Consider the following 16800-nt stretch of genomic DNA (forward strand, 5'->3'; position numbering starts at 1 on the left):
GCCAGAGAGGGTGACAGGGACGCATCAGAAGTACGTCCTTTGGGTTAGTCAGTCAATGGAGATGATATAATTCGGTAGGCCATTTGGAAAAAAAAAACAAAAAACAAAACAAAAAAAAAAACACAAAAAACCTGAATTCCTACCTTACTACAAATGGACCAAACACTTAAATGTAGAAAAAAAAAGAAGCTGGGGTGCCTGAGCAGCTCAGTTGGTTAAGCCTTTGCCTTTGGCTCAAGTCATGATCCAAGTCTTGACATTGAACCCTAAGTCTAGCTCCCTGCTTCTCCTTTTCCCTCTACCCCTCCCTCTGGCTCGTGTGTGCACTCTGTCTCTCAAATAAATGAATAAAATCTTTTAAGAAAAAGGTAAAATCAATAAGTACACTATAAGAAAAATATGAATGAATTAGTTCTATGACTTACTTTTTTTTAGTTCTATGATTTATAAAAACAAATCCTAAAGAAAGGTGTAACAAACTTAACTACTAAATGCTTTAAAACATCTGCTTAGCAAAATCAACAACAAACCACCACAAATGAGTTTGAAAGACAAAAGGAGAATGTACACGAGATCCCACTTTTTTAAACAAAGAATGCACATCAGAAATCACTTAGGCACTTACCAACTGTTAGACCCGTTATAAGACGGAAAAAGACAATGCCTGTGAATGTGGCTTGGACAAAGGCATTTTTCCTCAATGCAGGCATGGTTGTTAGGACTGCCTTCTTGCTCTTTCTGATTTCCAGTGATACGTTCAAAATCTGTGGAAAAGCATCAGACAAGGGTATAGGCATGAAGGGCGCTATGGGGGCATCTTTGCAAAAAACCACACTAGATTTGAATCCTGTCTCTACTGGCATTTGTCAGTCCATTGGCAGGATGTGCGACATCCCTTATCTCTTCATTTCTAAAATGGGGCTAGTGATAACCACATCTCCGAGTGTCTCTGAGGAATCAATAAGATGATAGATGTGGACGACCTGGCACAGAGCCTGGCACTTATTAGACAATTAAAAAAAAAAATGTGTGTGTTCCCTTCCCATTTCCTTCTCTGAGAACCGACAGAGATTTCCTGGACTCATCAATTCATTCATTCAACAGTGTTTATTTCATCCCTGTGCATGCTGGACACCGTGCAGGTGCCGGGAAAACCAGTGTGAATGTGAGAGAAGCAGTTCTCTTCCTCTTGGAGTTTATAGTCTAACGGTGACACTGGACATGGAACAGATAATTTTGCAAAAATGAATACTTTATGGCAGAAGCAGAGCTTTGGAGAAAAGAACCCCAGAATGCAGCAGGAGCCTTGGGGATGTTCAGGAAAGGCCTCTGGGGAAGGGACCTGAGGGATAGGGGGAAAGTAGATTGGTTGGAGCTGAGGAAAACTCTGGAGCGGCCTGAACAAAGTGGACCAAAGTTACCTAGAGAAACCAAAGGAAGGCCAATGTGACTGAAGCCTGGGCAAGGCATTCTCAGCTCGAGAATTCCAATTTTCACATCCCAGACAAAAGTTCATCCTAGTTAAACTGTAGAATACCCAACCAGTGTTACAGAGTATTTCTGGTGTGAAACCACCCCCCACCCCCACCCCCATCCCACCATTTGGTGGCCAGAAATGTGAGAAGTGTTCAGTGTGAGTCCTAAAGGAGACACACGGGACTCAGCGGAGTTTTTCTTACACAACTTGGTTAATGTGGTGTCCACGAGATGGTTTTCATTGTAAAGGTGCATTTTCTTTCTGGAATTAATAAGTGATTTCTGGGGAGATACTTTAAAACTATGTGACTACTCCTCCATTCCCCAACAATTTTTCACCAATGGTTTTTCACATCCATGCATGATCTTACCTGGATCGATTATTACTATGGTGATTACAAAATGATGATTTCCTAATTTCTTTTACACTTATTAGCTGACAATCTTCTATATAGTAGAACTCTCTCCATTCAAATGGAGAGAGCTTATTTTGTCTTTTTTTTTATTAGAGTGTTGTTATGCACTTATGGATTACTTTTTTATTTAATGTGTAGCAGTCCTTTATCACCATTATTCATTTTGATGTTCAAATTGTCCCAGATTTGACCAGTGGGAACTGCATGGAGGCAGCTCCTGTGTGCTGTGATAGGTCCCAATAGCTTTTAGCACTTGCTTTGCTTTGTGGCACAAGAAGATATTCTCGGTCTGCTTTACCTTTTTAAATTTTTATTTATTTATTTTTTTAAAAAATTTTTAATTTTATTTATTTATTTGACAGAGAGAGACCACAAGCAGGCAGAGAGGCAGGCTCTCCACAGAGCAGGGAGCCTGATACGAGGCTTGATCCCAAAACTCTGGTGACCTGAGCCGAAGGCAGAGGCCTAACCCACTGAGCCACCCGGGCGCCCCTACCCTTTTTTAAATAGGTAAAAAAGAAGGCCCAGAGAGGTGAAGTGGCTTGCCACCTCACAGTTTTTGTGAAATCCTAATCAAGTTCAGGACTTTCAATTCCAAATTTCTAGGAAAGTAGTTACCTGATAGGCCAGACATTGCTATAACACAGAAAAGACTTTATCAAGACATGTAAATGATCCCAAAGCCAGTTAAATCTTTAGCAGACTTCATGCAGAGCTTGCCTAATGAGATGAAAACATTTGCATCATACCTTTGAACTTAGACACTTAGCAACACATTCCAAGGGTATTTTATTTATTGAGGAAGTTATAATTTGGGGAATAAGAGCATAGATTTTGGAGTCAGAAAGAACAAAGTTTTCCTTTAAGACCCAGGCAGATTCTGCCCTTGTGTTTGTCTTTAGGCAAGTTACTTCACCTTGTTGAATCCCAGACTCTTCCATCTGTAAAATAGGTTTATTCATAAGGACAGCTTAGTCTAGTGTCTGACACATCTATGTTAAATACATGAAAGCTAGCTTCACCAACAATGCTGTCATTGGCATCAGGTCGTGATCCCAGGGTCCTGGGCTCGAGCCCCGCATCAGGCTCTCTGCTTTGCAGGGAGCCTGCTTCCTCTTCTCTCTCTGCCTGCCTCTCTGCCTACCTGTGATCTCCGTCTGTCAAATAAATAAATAAAATCTTTAAAAAAAAAAAAAAAAGCAAAGGGTAAACGTTATTGTACCCCTCCTTTAACACATGATTAATTGGCAGTTCAGAGCCACTGAGCAGCAAATCAGGGATTCCATCCAGCTCTGCCAGACGTTCGGGCCTGTCCTCTTTCCTTTAGGTCATAGATTTTTAGAAGAGCAAGTGAGAATATGACAGTATTCTGCAAAGCTACAGGACCCTATGAAAGGAAAAGAACATGATCAACAGCATAATAACATTCCTTCCATGGAGAAGGTCATTGGGAGGAGAGCAGGAAGCTTTGGGTTTTTTGTTTTGTTTTTTTTGCCTTTTTTTCTATCCTCAAGATAATTTGTGAGTATTAGGCTGACATTATCTACCATAGACTTCTATACTTGAAACAATAACTAGGTGAAGGTAACCAAGATCCAAGCCAGCCCAAAATCAAATACCTCAACTGAGAATGCCGATAAGATAAGCTCTTTGAAACTGCAGGCTATCTGAGACACTGTTTTGGGGGGTTATTTATTTTATTATTTTTCAGAATGTTATTAAGTTTTTTGTTTTAATTCCAATGTAGTTAACATACAGTGTTATATTAATTTCAGGTGTCCAATGTGGTGATTCAACAATTCCGTACATTGCTCAGTGCTCGTCATGATCAGTGTACTCTTATCCCCTTCACCTCGTTCACCAGTCAGCCCATCCACCTTCCCTCTGGCAACCATCAGTTTGTTCTCTATAATTAAGTGTCTGTTTCTTGGGTTATCTCTCCCTCTCTCTTCTCTCCCCTTTCTTTGTTTTGTTTCTTAAATTCCACACAAATGAAATCATGGGATTTGTCTTTCTCTGACTGTCGTATTTCACTTAGCATTATACTCTCTAGCTCCATTTATATTGTTGCAAATGGCAAGATTTCATTCTTTTTCTGGCCAAGTAATATTCCATTGTGTATATATACACCATATCTTCTTTATCCATCCATCTCTTGATGGTCACTTGGGCTGCTTCCATAGTTTGGCTATTATAAATAATGCTTCAATAAACATAAGGGGTGCATATATCCTTTGGAATTAGTGATTTTGTATTCTTTGGGTAAATGACCCATAGTGCAATTACTGGATTGTAGGAGTTCTCTTTTTAATTTTTTGAGGACCTCCATACTGTTTTCCACAGTGGCTGCCCCAGTTTTCATTCCCACCCATGGTGCAAGAGGGTCGCTTTTTCTTTACATCCTTACTGACATTGTTTCTTGTGTTTTTGATATTAGCCATTCTGACAGGTGTGAGGGGGTATCTCACTGTGGTTTTAATTTGCATTTCCCTGATGATGAGTGCTGCTGAGCATCTTTTCATGTGTCTGTTGTCCATCTGTATGTCTTCCTTGGAGAAGTATCTGTTCAAGTCTTCTGCCCATCTGTTAACTGGATTATTTAGGCTTTTTGGTGTTGAGTTATATAAATTCTTTATCTATTATAGCTACTAATCCTTTATCAGATAGGTCATTTGTAAATATCTTTTCCCATTCTTTTAGTTTTGTTGACTGTTTCCTCCACTATGCAGAAGCTTTTTATTTTGACTGTTTCTAAGAGGGAAGAAGACTGGCATTTGCCAAAACCCAAAACCCAAACCCATAACTTCAGTGGGTATCAGACTTCCAGTCAATTCAGTTGAGAGCTTGATGGAGGGAGGGAAAGTGATCAAAAAGGCTGGCAGATTTCTTAACTTTGGGTGGTCATGCAGCCAGGTATCAGCTGTACTACATTAGATAAAGGCTACTGGGATACTGTTAACAGTGCCTGCCCACCCTCTGTGTCCTGGAAAGAGAGAGACACAGGGAAACAGCATCGCATATGGAATAAGGACTTGGAGTATGGATCACTTCCACAGGAGGGCAAGCAGTTATCTCCCAGTGGATCCTGTGAGCCATCCTAGTGTTGTTTAAGGTCAGCTGTCCTGGGTCATGGGCAGGATCTGTTAGGAAGACAATGAATCCTGTGGGCATTAGGCCATTCCCACTTTTGCTGTGAAGTGAATTCCTTAATAAGAGGTAGTGTCATGCCATGACTGGGTGAAAAGCTTTCCAGAAGCCCATTGGCTATGGTGATGGCAGAGCCAAAAAGTACTGGGAAAGCAAATCCAAATAAAAAATAAATGTAAAATATTCCTGTAAGAACAATTCACTTACTCCAGATGGATTTAATTATTGGCTGAGCAACAGGCAGGCATCAGGCATAAGGGACAGTGTTAGCTTCCTTCTCCAAGAGAAGAGGAGTACATAGGAAAGACTGCAGACAGAAGACAGTTAGTGGGTTCAGATTCTCTGGGTCCTCTGAGACCTCCAGATAACTGCATCTTTTCATGAAAGAAACCTGGCAAAATCACGTGGTCATCTGACATTGACACTCAGCAACTCCCAGAATCTGAGTTTGGCTTCCAGCTGTCTTAAGCCCATGACTCTGATGAAAGATTTTTCACTTGGCTGCAGAAATGCTCCGAATGTCAGGCTGTGCCATGTGGCATACATCTTAAGACTTGAGCTTGTCATTCTCTCAGTTGAAGATACCTAATGCCTTTGGAAGCAGACTCCTTGCCGGTTTTAGTATCATGCATCTCCCTTTTAGGTTGCTGAGAGTTTGGCTTCAGCTTGTAAAAAGTCCCAAGAGAAAAAAGTCTGGATATTTTATATAAATGGACTCACACTTAAAAAAAAAGAAATCCCCAAGAGACCACTGTTCCATGAGCTACCACTAGTTCCCATTCTGGAATACGAGCAGGATTCCCACTGGGTTGCATGTCAGCTCAGCTCCATAACCATGGATCCATCAGAGCTAAAGCTAAGCTCCCAATAAAAAGAAAAAGTAGAGCAGGCCTATTTCCCCTTGACGTGAGTGGTCCAGAGCAACTGGGAGTCTTCCCTTTTTGCCATGCACTCTTCCATGTTGGCAGGGTTTTCTTTTGCACAGATGAAGCCCTTGCATCTGGGTTCTTTTCTTTCTTTCTTTCTTTCTTTTTTAGATTTTATTTATTTATTTGGCAGAAAGAGAGAGAGAGAATGAGAGATCACAGGTAGGCAGAGAGGCAGGCAGAGAAAGAAAGGGGGAAAGCAGGCTCCCTGCTGAGCAGAGAGCCCAATGTGGGGCTCAATCCCAGGAACCTGGGATCATGAACTGAGCTGAAGGCAGAGGCTTTAACCCACTGAGCCATCCAGGCGCCCCATGCATCTTGGTTCTAATTGGAAAGAAAGGAAAGAGTGGAGGTGACTTGGGCTGTCTGGGTGGCTCAATTGGTTTAGCATCCAACTCTTGGTTTTGGCTCAGGTCATGATCTCAGGGTTGTGAGATGAAGCCCCAAGTCGGGCTCTGGGCTCAGTTCAGGGTCTGCTTGAGATTCTTTCCCTCTCCCTTTTCCTCCCGCTCTGCTCCTGCTTGCACACGCTCTCTCCCTCTCAAATAAATAAATAAGATCTTAAAAAAAAAAAAAAAAAGATTGAGGGAGTCTTGGTAGATATCTTAGAGCTCAGACCCAGCAATGCCACATATCACTGTCACTTACATCCCACTGGGGAGAAGTTAGATACAAGGACACTCTGGCCGCAGAGAAAACTGGCAAAGATGATCCAGTGAGGCAGTGATGTGCCTGGCTAGCAGGATACTTGTAGGCAAAAAAGGGGAGAAGCGTTTTGGTGAGCACCTAGCAATCTGCCATACATCATTAGAAATGGTCTATATTTCCTTGAGGATCAGTATATGTTTTCTAGGTCTGCCAGGACAAAGTACCAGAAACTTGAGAAATACATTGTCTCACATTCTGGAGGCCAGAACTCTGAAGTCAACCCGTTTGGAAGGGCCATACTCCCTCTAAAGGTGCTAGGAAGGAGCTATTCTTTATATCTCTTTCCTAGCATCTGGTCATTGCCGGGAGGGTTGTTTTTGTTTGTTTGTTTGTTTGTTTTGCCTTAGAGATACATCACTCTAATTCTCTGTCTTGATATGGCCTTCTCCCTGTGTGTCTCCATATTGTCTTCCTTTTACATGTGCCTATCTCTGTGTTCCAATCTTCTCTTATTAGGGACACCAGCCATGTTGGATTGGGGTCTACCCTCTGAACTTATTTTGAGCTTGATTGCCTCTGGAGAGACCCTATTTCCAAATAAGATCATGTTTGGAGACGCTGTTGTTAAAATGTCCTTCCTGTCTTTCTTTCTTTTTTTCTTTCTTTCTTTATTTCTGGTGGGCGTGGGCAGGAGACACAATTCAACCCACAGCAGGATGATTGTCTGTAACAGATTCTTGGGCACCAATACCTGTACCATTTGTAATAGAAGCAAACTTAAGCAAATAAAGAGAATGTACAGGAAGGATATTGGGTAGCTCCTAGAACCAAAGGAGAACTTGAACAAACAGGCTTTGGGAAGGATAGAAATCTGGACAACTCCAGGGAAAAATTCATGAATATCTCTTTAGGGCCTGCCTTCTCAATGACTTTATTCCAATGGCCTTCATGCCAGGTGTTCCTTCTCTCAAGATACCAATTCTTAGACGAGTCAGTTGGGTCAGCCTGTGGTGGAAGCAGGGCCTCTTTAGGGCCATGTGAATTAGATTGGGTGATGGACAGTCTTGGCAGGACCTCACGGATTGCAGGAGGGACTGTTCCCCAAAAGAAAGAGAGGAGTAGCTTCTAAAAAATGGGGGAAATGATGTGTTGTGCAGGCAAAAACACAGCTGTTTGCTACACATTGTAATTCATTTGAGAAAGATTTTTCAGCTCAGGCAGTTATATTTCTAAATATTTTGGCACTTAAAGGAGCCATTTAGTCATCTGGAAAATGCAGGGCTCTGGAAAAATGCAGTGTCATGTGATAAAAGGAGTGTTCATGGTGGAATCAGGAGAACAGGTTTTGGGTTTTTTGTTTTTTGGTTTTTTAATAATTTGCATTTGGAATAATTCTATCCTTAGAAGTAGAGATCAAGAAAAGCTCTTAGAAACAAGAATGTTGGGGCACCTGGGTGGCTCGGTGGGTTAAGCCGCTGCCTTCGGCTCAGGTCATGATCTCGCGTCCGGGGATCGAGTCCTGCATCAGGCTCTCTGCTCAGCAGGGAGCCTGCTTCCTCCTCTCTCTCTCTCTGCCTGCCTCTCTGCCTACTTGTGATCTCTCTCTGTCAAATAAATAAATAAAATCTTTAAAAAAAAATAAACAAGCATGTTCAACCAAGTATCAAGTTACTAAATGGAAATAAAAATCATGTAATAAAAATCAACTAGAAGAAAGCATAATATGACACAGAAACATATAGATCAATGGAACAGAATAGAGCGCCCAGAAACAGACTCTCAACTCTCTGGTCAACTAATCTTCAACAAAGCAGGAAAGAATGTCCAATGGAAAAAAGACAGTCTCTTCAACAAATGCTGTTGGGAAAATTGGACAGCTACATGCAAAAAAATGAAACTGAACCATTTCCTTACACCACACACAAAACTAGACTAATAATGGATGAAAGACCTCAATGTGAGACAGGAATCAATCAAAATCCTTTAGAATACAGGCAATAATCTCTTCATCCTCAGCTGTAGCAAGTTCTTCCTAGAAACATCACCGAAGACAATGGAAGAAAGGTCAAAAATCAACTATTGGGACTTCATCAAGATCAAAGGTTTTTACACAGCAAAGGAAAGAGTCAACAAAACCAAAAGACAACTGACAGAATGGGAGAAGATATTTGCAAATGACATATCAGATAAAGGGCTAGTATCCAAAATCTATAAAGAACTGATCAAACTCAACACCCAAAGAACAAATAATCCAATCAAGAAATGGACAGAGAACATGAACAGACATTTCTGCAAAGAAGACATCCAGATGGCCAATAGACATGTGAAAAAGTGCTCCACATCACTCAGCATCAGGGAAATACAAATCAAAACCACAATGAGATACCACTTCACTCCAGTCAGAATGGCTAAAATTAACAAGTCAGGAAATGACAGATGCTGGCAAGGATGTGGAGAAAGGGGAACCCTCCTACACTGTTGGTGGGAATGCAAGCTGGTGCAACCACTCCGGAAAACAGCATGGAGGTTCCTCAAAAAGTTGAGAATAGAGCTACTCTACAACCCAGCAATCACACTACTGGGTATTTACCTTAAAGATACAAATGTGGTGATCCGAAGGGGCACATGCACCTGAATGTTTATAGCAGCACTGTCCACAGTAGCCAAACTATGGAAAGAACCTAGATGTCTATCAAAAGATGAATGGATAAGAAGATGTGGTAGATAGATAGATAGATAGATAGATATAGATAGATAGATAGGAATACTATGCAGCCATCAAAAGAAATGAAATCTTGCCATTTGCAATGACATGGATGAAACTAGAGGGTATTTTTTTAAAGATTTTATTTATTTATTTGACAGACAGAGTTCACAAGTAGGCAGAGAGGCAGGCAGAGAGAGAGGATTAAAGCAGGCTCCCCACTGAGCAGAGAGTTGGATTCCGGGCTCGATCCCAGGGTCCTGGGATCATGACCCAAGCTGAAAGCAGAGGCTTTAACCCACTGAGCCATCCAGGTGCCCTGAAACTAGAGGGCATTATGCTGAGTGAAATAAGTCAGTCGGAGAAAGACAATTATCATATGATCTCCCTGATATGAGGAATTTGAGAGGCAGAGTCTGGGGTTTGGAGAGCCGGGAAGGAAAAAATGAAACAAGAAGGGATCGGGAGGGAGACAAACCATAAGACACTCTTAATCTCACAAAACAAATTGAGGGTTGCTGGGGGGAGGGGGGTATGGAGAGGGTGGTTGGGTTATGGACACTGGGGAGGGTATGTGAAATGGTGAGTGTTGTGAAGTGTATAAGCCTGAAGATTCTCAGACCTGTACCCCTGGGGCAAATAATACATTATATGTCAATAAAAATAATTAATAAAAAAAAGTGTAACAGAATTGAAGATGCTATTCAAATCAGCTACCAAGGCAGTTTGTAAAGGAAAAACTCAGCAAAAGTGCAAATGGTCTCTATTAAGAAAAAAACAAAAACAAAAACAAAAAAACATTAGATTCTACTCAGAGGCATAAAAAAATGAAGGATGGGAAGACTTGAGATTTTAAAGATGTCATTTCTCATCAAGTTGATTTATGCAGTGTAAAAATCTCAGCTAAAAAAAATAATCACCTCAGCCAATCAAAATCTTAATGTTTTTATACTTGAAAAGAAGAGCCTAAAATTCATAGGAAAATGTCAGACCCTCATTGCCAGCAAGTTCCCTCCCAAGGAACAAGCCCCAAATTTTGATTCTGGCTCTAACACTGAATGATCTTGGAGACTTCAGGCAAGTAATATAACCTTTGGGGGCTCTTAATTTCCTCCTCTGTGAAGTAGAATAATCATATTTTCCTCCTCCAGAGATCTGTAGCAAGGATCATATGAGACAAAGTATTTGAAAGTGTTTTATAAACTGTAAGGCACTTTTTTTTTACCCTCCAATGATGTTGGATCAATGTGACAATCATAGTTACTCTCATTTTGAAAAAAAAAAAAAAAAAAAAAAAAAACCCAAACACCGTTTCTCTTATTAAACTCCGTTACATGATGATTGGTAAATACTGGTTCCTGTGGTAGTGTGAGAAAAGTTAATGTGAGCCTGGGTCATATTAACTGAACAAGATGCCTGTGCCTCCCAGTGCCTCCCTTTTCTCCACCCTTTGACTCTAAATGAACACTCAGACAGCTTTGGACTTTGTGAGTTTGAGAGAAAAAACTTTGGAGTCTTTACAGATCTCAGTTTGAACCCTGGTGCCAGCATTAGCTTCGAATAATTCACCCTTTCTTTTCCTGGGTTTCAAAATCTATCAGATGGGGATGATAATTCACCAAGAAGACCTGAGGATTAAATGTGATCATAAATACAAAGTGCTTAAAACATAATAAATGCTTGATAACTGGTAGCTGTTGTAATTGCAATTCTTCTTCTTCTTATTGTTATTATTATTACTACTACTACTACTACCTCTAAGGGCATTTGCAGCTCTGAAAGTCTAGGATACTATATCAGAGAAAAGCTAAAACAGGAAGAAAACAGAAGATTCCCTTAATAGGACTTGAGTTCGTATTGCACGTAGGACATTTTTCTGGAAGACAGGCTCTGTTCACAGGGCCTTATATAACCTTGGTGACTCACAACCGGAGTTCAGCTGGGCCCTGCCCCTTCTGAAAAAAGAGGAGAGAGGAAGGCAAAGCCATTTGGTGTCAAAAAGAGGAAAACCCTGGTTGGGCCAGGGCATCAGGTGCAGCTAATGGCCTCTCAGAGAATCTACTCCAGTTAGATTTTTAAATTCTTACAAAATGGGGGCGCTTGGGTGGCTCAGTTGGTTAAGCATCCAACTCTTGGTTTCGGCTTTCAGGTTGTGATCTCAGGGTCCTGGGATCGAGCCCTGCATCGAGCCCTGCATCGGGCTCTCTGCTCAGCAGGGAGCCTGCTTCCTCCTCTCTCTCTCTCTGCCTGCCTCTCTGCCTACTTGTGATTTCTCTCTGTCAAATAAATAAATAAAATCTTAAAAAAAAATTTTTTTTTAAGATTTTATTTTTAAGTAGTCTCTACACCCAACATTAGGCTGGAACTCACAACCCTAATCTCAAGAGTCATATTCACTACTGACTGAACCAACCAGCTGCCCTTCTGCAAATGATTTTTGAGGTAGGTACCATTGGTTGGCCAACCCAAAGCTATAGCCCTCTCCTTCCTTGAGGGCAGAACCCTGGTGTTGGTCAGAAGTAGGCAACTGTGTGGCTCAGGAGAGAATGCTGCAGCCTTATGCCAAGGGGTAGGAGGAAGTTCGATCATTCTTGCCAGTGATTGGTTTAGGAAAGACCATGTGACACAATTCTGGACAATGAGATGTCCTGGCATGGCTGCTCTGGGGCCTCTGGGAAAATTTTCCTCATTGTTAAATAAAGGACATCCCTGCCCTTTTTAAAAAAATATTTATTTATTTATTTATTTGACAGAGATCAGAAGTAGGCAGAGAGAGAGGAGGAAGCAGGCTCCCCCTGGAGCAGAGAGCTCGATGTGGGGCTCAATCCCAGGACCCTGAGATCATGACCTGTGCCGAAGGCAGAGGCTTAACCCACTGAGCCACACAGGCACCCCCATCCCTGCACTATTGGTGGGACTACAAATAGTATAATCACCATGGAGGGTATTAGTCTTTAGCTGTCATGGTAACAAATAATCACAAACGTGGTGACTTATAACAACACAGACTATCCTTTTAAAGTTCTGGGGGTCAGACATCTCACTGGGCTGAAACCAAGGTGTTGACAGAGCTCCACTCCCTCTGGAGGGTCCAGCGGAGATTCTGTTTCCGTGTCTTTTCCACCTTCCAGAGTTTCATTCCTTGAATTCCTTGGCACATCGCTCCTTCCTCCATCGTTAAGGCCAGCAATCTAGCAAATCTCTGCTCTGTCTTCACACGGCCTTCGCCATGGTGAAACGTCCCTCTGCCTGTTTTTTTTTTTTTTTTTTTTTTTTTTTTTTGTGAGGACACTTAGGATTGCATTTAGGGTTTACCTGCATAAGCCAGGATACTCTCTTTATCTCAAGATTCTTAATATGTCTGCGAAATCCTGTTTGCCTTATAAGGTAACATCCACAGATTACTGGAATTAGGACCGAAATATGTGTGGGAGCCATTAGTCATTCTACCATAGAGGGGATTTTGGCACCAATTAGCAAAATTACCTGTGCATGTATTCATTTTTTAACCTCAGTTTATTGAGGTCTAATTTACATATAAAATTAACTCTTTATAGTGTACAATTATGTGAGTTTTGTCAGACACATACAGTTGTATGACTACCACCACAGACAAGATGCGCAGCAGTTCCTTCAACCTCAGAAATTCCTTTGTGGTGCCCCGTAGTGGTCGAACTATCCCCTCACCTCAGCCCCTGGCAATTGCTGATCTATTTTCTGCCCCTCTAGTATGGCCTTTTAGAGACTGTCATATAAATAGAATCATGGGGTTTGTAGCTTTTTAGATCTGGCTCCTTTGTCTTAAATTAATACATTTGAAATTCGTCGATGTTGTGGTGAACCAGTAGTCTATTCCTTTTATTGCTGGGTGGCATTGGACTGTAGAGATGTATCCCAACTTACCCACGAGGTGAAAGACACTTGAGTTGCTACCAGTCCTTGGCAATTATGAATAAAGCCCCTATAAATGTTCAGGTACTGACAAGTTCTGTGTGAATATAAGTTTTCATTTCTCTTGAGTCAATATATAAGAAAGGGATTGCTAGGTTGTATTGTAAATGTATACTGAATTTCCAAAGGGACTACCAAACTGTTTTTCAAGGTGGCCTTACCATTTCGTACTCCCGTTAGTAATGTAGAAAAGTTCCAGTTGCTTCCCATTCTCATCAGCATTCAGTATGACATTTTTTCTCTCTTAATTTTAGTCATTCTGATAGGTGAGCTGCAATATAGCAATCCCACTTCTAGAAATCTATCACAGAGATACCCTGACAAAAAATGCAAAAAGATGTTTGTACTAGGCTATCCATGCAGCTCTGTTTATAGTTGCAAGAGACTGGAAACAACCCAAATGTCCATCAATAGGAGACTAATTGAGGGCACCTGGCTGGCTTAGTTGGAGGAACATTAGACTCTTGATCTCAGGGTTGTGAGTTTGAGCCCCAAGTTGGGTGTAGAGATAACTTAAGAATTAAAAAGAATTAAAAAGTATATATATATATATATATATATATATATATATTTTAAAGAAAGAAATAAAAGACTAATAGAATGAACTATAGTACAATCCCCAAATGGAGTGTTATGGAGCTGTACCAAGGAATAAAAAAATTCTCTATGACTATGGTGTGATGTCCAGGATATATTTTTAAGTAAAAAGAAATTTAAGAAAATAAAGTATAGAGTATGTAATCATTTAACTACAAATAAAAGAAGAAGCTATAAAAATTTAATATGACACTATTATGGCAGAGAGAGTGATTAGAGAGGAAAGGATAAGGTAGAACCCAGACTTTAAAAAAATATACAAGGGCACCTGGGTGGCTCAGTGGGTTGGGCTGCTGCCTTCGGCTCGGGTCATGATCTCGGGGTCCTGGGATCGAGCCCCGCATCGGTCTCTCTGCTCGGGGGGGAGCCTGCTTCCCCCTCCTCTCTCTGCCTGCCTCTGCCTGCTTGTGATCTCTCTCTCTCTGTGTCAAATTTAAAAAAAAAATCTTTAAAAAAATATACATTGTTTTGTAGATCTAACTCAGGAGCCATGTAAGTTTTTATATAATTATAACAAAATTAAATTAAAAATCCTTAGAAATTTAAAGTAAAATGAAACAAAAATGATCCTACTTGTGCATTCAGTGGATGACATAACCACACAGAATGACTTTGAGTGACTATAAATCACTATCAGTTGACTCTGTATCCCTAAAGAGATATATCCCCTAGAAGGATATATCCAAAGATGGAAAGATATACATGTTATGGGATTAAAAATAAGTATGTTGGTATCCTTGAGAACTGAGAAATTTGACATATGAATACAGATTAGGATTGGTGAGGTTGAATGAAAACTACAGTTCTCCACTTCAATTGAAATTATCAGTATGAATATGTTATGCCTTTTATCTTTAGAGAATAATATACATTTCCTTGCTATAATCACTAAAAATAATATAAATTAGCAAAATGACACATTTTCAAGACAATCAGGAAAAGGACCTTTTTTGCAAATTTGGTGGCACTAGGAAATGACTGTCAATATTTTCAGCTGTGATTGTGATAGTGTGGAGAATACTTTTTTATTAGCAATAATCAATTAGCAATAATTGCACCTCGGATAAACCTCATTGGCTACAATACTGCCACTGTGCAAAGCTAGGAGACTACTTTTTTAAAAAAGAGTTTGTATCTTTTAAAGATATGTGCGGAAATATTTTACAGAAGAAATAATGCCTTGTCGAGGACTTGCCTCAGGATAATCTGAGGGGAGGGGAAATACATGTGAATGTGTAGATGATTCAGAGTGACTATGTAGTGATAGCTGTGAGTGCTGGGTGATGAGTAGGTTGGAGTCATTATACTACTCTTTCTATTTTTAAGTGATTTAAAAAATTTTTTTCATACTAAAAAAGGACCATCGTGTGACCATAAGCATGCAAGCCTGAAGTCAGAAGCATCCAAATTGACTGATAGATATTTCATTTGCATAAATTCAAATTTGTTAAACTGGCTAATTATAAAGCTAGTTAGTGAGGAAATGAGGAAGTTTTGAGGGAAGAAAACTGAAATTGGAGTTTCTCAATGTATATACATGAGACTTCTTTGTCTGCAACTAATAGAAAACTTGGCTTAGCTTAGCAAGATTTGGAGATTTATTTTGGGCATTCAGGGCAATCTCATGGAATTCTAGCACAGAAATGCCACTGAGATGCAGGAGAAACATAGTTCAGAATCTAAAGTTCTGGCAGTATTCTGTCTTCATCTCGAATCTCACTGCTCTATCACGTCACAGACCAGCTTTCTTCATTTTCCAGTCAACACCATAGAACACGTGCACATTCATAGTTTCTGGTTTTACACACCCAAGTTCAGTTATCCAGATAGAGGCCAGACCCTGTTCCAAAAATTCTGGAGGAAGGGTTTGATTGGTCCAGAAGCTGAGGTTGTCCTATCCAAGAGGAAGGGCCTAATTCTAGGTTAATCATGGCCAGAGTCCAAGGTGTGTGCAGAATGGCTGATCCTGTTTTTTCCATGGTGTTCCCATGAATGGAGGGGGTGGCAAGAACAATTCCCAGAGGTGTGGGGTGGGAAGTATCTGGGAAGACAGACAAAAGGTATCTGGTGGAGTCAGGCCAGATCGTGAAGTTTAGAGGGAGTATAGAGATGGGTGAGAATGATGACTTGGACAGGCTTTACTTCGGTTGACTACAGCAAATTAGCAATGCAGAAGACAGCATGTGACAAGGATACAAGTGAGAAGACTTGGCTTTCTGCTGCTCCTGGGTACTCACAGAGGCAAGCTCAAGTTCAATGGCCAGTATAGTCCCCAGGGAGTTAGGAACCAGCCAGGCCACAGGTGCTCAAGCCATGGCTTTGGGGTAGCAGGGGCGGGAAGGGACTGTACTAGCACTCAAGTATCTCTTCACTCCCACCTAAGAGAACCCTTGCCACACTACCATCCAACATTTGTCCCACATTGTTCTATTTCCTACCACACCATCGGGCCCCACCTGGTCTACTAGACAACTGCAGCATGACAGCTGGAGCCTTCCATCTGTGCAGCTTCTAATTTCCTCCTGCCTTCTATTCTGGTTGCACAGTATTGAGAAAATCCTGATTCCCATGGATAAGTAGTTGCAAACCGAAGCAGTTTTTCATCATCTCTCATTGCAGCATCCAGCTCAAGCCACTTTCCAACTAAACTGATCCAGAATCTTGAGTGAGAAGTAGGTAGAGATTTGTTCGAGTTAAATCATTAGTAATGGTCAGTGGCTATGGCTATTCCTTGTTTTTCATTAAAATCAGGACCCAAGATTTAATAAGTATGAACGTGATCCTAAATAGAATACTGGCATCAAATTAACTCACTTGTTACATTGTGATCCTAGTGACTCACAGTGTCAGAACCGCTTGATTCACAAGATTCTGGCAATAAGTCACTGATAAACATAACCAAATCTACCTCACTAACCCTGACTCCTACCCCTGC

The 16800-nt window shown here is 40.9% G+C and overlaps 1 protein-coding gene and 1 non-coding gene across 4 annotated transcripts in view; one reads left to right on the plus strand and one right to left on the minus strand.

The window, feature by feature from the left end:
* LOC101680262 (translation initiation factor IF-2-like) overlaps positions 1 to 16800 on the plus strand; it is a 42381-nt gene that overhangs the window by 18826 nt on the left and 6755 nt on the right. The window lies entirely within an intron of this gene.
* Positions 14831 to 14968, minus strand: LOC123392829. Its single transcript, XR_006607513.1, has one exon. It is a non-coding gene; the product is annotated as a U4 spliceosomal RNA (small nuclear RNA).

Source organism: Mustela putorius, unplaced genomic scaffold, assembly GCF_011764305.1.
Source record: "Mustela putorius furo isolate JIRA1106 unplaced genomic scaffold, ASM1176430v1.1 tig00000596_pilon_pilon_pilon, whole genome shotgun sequence".
NCBI classification, from domain to species: Eukaryota; Metazoa; Chordata; class Mammalia; order Carnivora; family Mustelidae; genus Mustela; species Mustela putorius.